The 3,904-nt window shown below is 44.0% G+C and overlaps 1 long non-coding RNA gene across 1 annotated transcript; it reads left to right on the plus strand.

Moving 5' to 3' along the window:
• The first annotated feature begins 315 nt into the window (after window positions 1-315).
• On the plus strand, window positions 316-3,507 carry LOC118561174. Its single transcript, XR_004929826.1, has 7 exons — window positions 316-583; window positions 2,261-2,482; window positions 2,561-2,598; window positions 2,702-2,847; window positions 2,931-2,978; window positions 3,120-3,346; window positions 3,430-3,507. It is a non-coding gene; the product is annotated as an uncharacterized LOC118561174 (long non-coding RNA).
• Window positions 3,508-3,904: the final 397 nt, after the last annotated feature.

The raw sequence follows: 3,904 nt of genomic DNA on the forward strand, positions 1-3,904 counted from the left end.
ACACAACTATGTCTCGCCTTAAATAGGACTCGGTTACCTGAGGGAGACTTCAGATTGTTCTGCTGACACAAGTGGTAATCAGATGCTCTTCTTCTGTGTATCATAGATTTCTTGAATTCTTAAATTTCTTGTTGCTGTCCCTCCCTTAAAGAAATCTGTTTTCTTTGTCAATGCTCAGACATTGGATTCCAACGTATTGTTATTCATCCTCTGTGTCTTTTTTCAGAACTCTCCTTAAGAACCTCAACATTGCTCCTCTGTCTGCTCACCTAGCTCAAGTGCTCCACGATAACTCGTCACTCTCTCACCACCTGCCAGTCCACCCTCCAACATTTTGCCGATCCACAACTTCCACTAAGAAAAGAAGGACCGAAGGAGACAATTATTAACTCCACCAATCTCCTGACCAACCTCAGCCTCAGTGGATATCCTCACTTCCTCTGCACTAGTACGACACTGTCTCTCCTCCTTCTACAACCTGTTCTCAACCCATTTCAGTTTCAGATACTAACCCACCTATGTCTCAACTTAAATAGGACTGAGTTTCCTGAGGGAGACTTCAGATGTTCTGCTCACACAAGTGGTAATCAGACACTACTCTTCTGTGTATCATGGACTTCTTCAAATCTTACATTTCTTGTTGCTGTCCCTCCCTTAGAGAAATCTGTTTGTCTTTGTCAATTCTCAGACATTGGATTCCAACGTATTGTTATTGTTATGTGTCTTTTTTCAGAACTCTCCTTAAGAACCTCTACACCGCTCCTCTGTCTGCTCTCCTGGCTCAAGTGCTCCTCGATAACTCATCGCTCTCTCACCACCTGCCAGTCCACCCTCCAACATTTTGCCGATCCACAACGTCCACTAGGAAAAGAAGGACCGAAGGAGACAATAGTTAACTCCACCAATCTCCTGACCAAACTCAGCCTCAGTGAATATGCTCACTTCCTCTGCACTAGTATGACACTGTCTCCTCTCCTTCTACAACCTGCGCTCAACCCATTTCAGTTTCAGATACTAACCCACCTATGTCTCACCTTAAATAGGACCGAGTTTCCTGAGGGAGACTTCAGATGTTCTGCTCACACAAGTGGTAATCAGGCACTACTCTTCTGTGTATCATAGATTTCTTGAATTCCTACATTTCTTGTTGCTGTCCCTCTCTTAGAGAAATCTGTTTTTATTGTCGATGGTCAGACATTGGATTCCAACGTATTGTTATTCATCCCCTGTGTCTTTTTTCCGAACTCTCCTTAAGAACATCTACACCGATCCTCTCTCTGCTCTCCTGGCTCAAGGGTTCCTCGATAACTCATCGCTCTCTCACCACTTGCCAGTTCACCCTCCAACATTTAGCCGATACACAACTTCCACTAGGAAACGAAGGACCAAAGGAGACAATCATTAACTCCACCAATCTCCTGACCAACCTCAGCCTCAGTGGATATCCTCACTTCCTCTGCACTAGTACGACACTGTCTCTCCTCCTTCTACAACCTGTTCTCAACCCATTTCAGTTTCAGATACTAACCCACCTATGTCTCACCTTAAATAGGATGGAGTTTCCTGAGGGAGACTTCAGATGTTCTGCTCACACAAGTGGTAATCAGACACTACTCCTCTGTGTATCATGGACTTCTTCAAATCTTACATTTCTTGTTGCTGTCCCTCCCTTAGAGAAATCTGTTTGTCTTTGTCAATTCTCAGACATTAGATTCCAACGTATTGTTATTCATGATCTGTGTCTTTTTTCAGAGCTCTCCTTTAGAACCTCTACACCACTCCTCTGTCTGCTCTCCTGGCTCAAGTGCTCAACGATAACTCATCACTCTCTCACCACCTGCCAGTCCACCCTCCAACATTTTGCCGATCCACAACGTCCACAAGGAAAAGAAGGACCGAAGGAGACAATTATTAACTCCACCAATCTCCTGACCAACCTCAGCCTCAGTGGATTCCTCACTTCCTCTGCACTAGTACGACACTGTCTCCCCTCCTTCTACAACCGGTTCTCAACCCATTTCAGTTTCAGATACTAACCCACCTATGTCTCACCTTAAATAGGACCGAGTTTCCTGAGGGAGACTTCAGATGTTCTGCTCACACAAGTGGTAATCAGACATTACTCTTCTGTATATCATGGACTTCTTGAAATCTTACATTCTTGTTGCTGTCCCTTCCTTAGAGAAATCTGCTTGTCTTTGTTCATTCTCAGACATTGGATTCCAACGTATTGTTATTCATGTCCTGTGTCTTTTTTCAGAGCTCTCCTTGAGAACCTCTACACCGCTCCTCTGTCTGCTCTCCTGGCTCAAGTGCTCCACGATAACTCGTCACTCTCTCACCACCTGCCAGTTCACCCTCCAACATTTTGCCGATCCACAACTTCCACTAGGAAAAGAAGGACCGAAGGAGACAATCATTAACTCCACCAATCTCCTGACCAAGCTCCGCCTCAGTGGATATCCTCACTTCCTCTGCACCAGTACGACACTGTCTCCCCTCCTTCTACAAACCAATTTCCCTTTCGGATACTAACCCACCTATGTCTCATCTTAAATAGGACTGGGTTTCCCAAAGGAGTCTTCACATTTACAAGAGGTAATCAAAATATCTTCTTCTGTGTAACTAAGATTCCTGAGTTGTTACATTTCCTTTTGCTGTATCTCATTAATATAAATCTGTTTTCCTTCTCAATGCTCAGATAATTGATTCTAAAGTACTGACTTCCATTCTCTGCGTCTGTTCTGAGAAATCTCCTTAAGAACCTCCACACCGCTCCTCTGACCGCACTCCTGCCTGTACATCCTCCAAAGTTGGTTTCACCAATCAAAAACTTCAAGGACAAAAGTAGACAATCACAAAGTTTTACAACACATTTTACACCAATTTCAGTTTCAGGTAGAAACTTACTTTCCTCTCCCATGAAATAGGACCAAGTTTCTGGATACAGATGGCAGGTTGTTGTCCTCACACATGAGGTAATCAGGCTCTCTTCCTCTTTGTGTCTAAGATTTATGGGGTTCTTACACTTATCTTTGCACTCTCTCCTTACCAAAAATATGCTCCCTTTGTCATTTAACGGTTATTCGAGTCCAACAAATTGTTTGTTGTTCTCTTAGTCTGTTTGAAGAACTCTCCCTAAGACTCTCCACACCACTCCTCTGGCCACCCTCCTGACTCAAAGGCTCATCTGTAACTTATTGGTCACTCACCTCCTGGTGCACTCTCCATCGTCCAAACATCCAACCTTGAAGAGAAGGACAGAAGGAGACAATAACTAATTCAACCAATCATCAATCTGTTGCCAACCTCAGCCTCTGCTGATGAGTTCACCACCTGTGCACCAGTAAGAAACCAACTCCACTTCTTTAACAACAAATTCTAGACCCATTTCAGTTTCAGACAGTAACACACTAACCTCTCCCCTAGTGCCGTCCTGGATTCTTGATCTAAAACAAGAAGAATCATCTCACTGTGCAGATTTACCAATAAACCTTTCAAACTGTCCTTTGGCTTCTGTGATTATTACCTGCAAGAGATTTTTATTTTGTCAGGAACATAACATGAGCGAGTCGTGAAGATGGATGGATGGATGGATGGATGGATGGATGGCCTTTCTGAAATATTAAATAAGACTGATAATATTAAATATGACTTATAAACAGTGGCAGTCCACTGCTCCCCAATGGGGATGGGTTAAATGCAGAGAATAGGAGCGACTGTGGCTTGATGGGTTGAGTAGTCGTCTGGCAATCAGAAGGTTGTGGGTTTGATTCCAATTTCCCCTTGCCACATGTCGATGTACCCCTGGGCAAGGCACTTAACCCCAAATTGCCTACCAAGCTTCGTCTCAGTGTATGGGGAGTGTTGGCCTAGTGGTTAGAGCAGCGTGCTTGCACTCAGA

The sequence above is a fragment of the Fundulus heteroclitus genome, unplaced genomic scaffold (genome assembly GCF_011125445.2).
Source record: "Fundulus heteroclitus isolate FHET01 unplaced genomic scaffold, MU-UCD_Fhet_4.1 scaffold_577, whole genome shotgun sequence".
Classification (NCBI taxonomy): Eukaryota; Metazoa; Chordata; class Actinopteri; order Cyprinodontiformes; family Fundulidae; genus Fundulus; species Fundulus heteroclitus.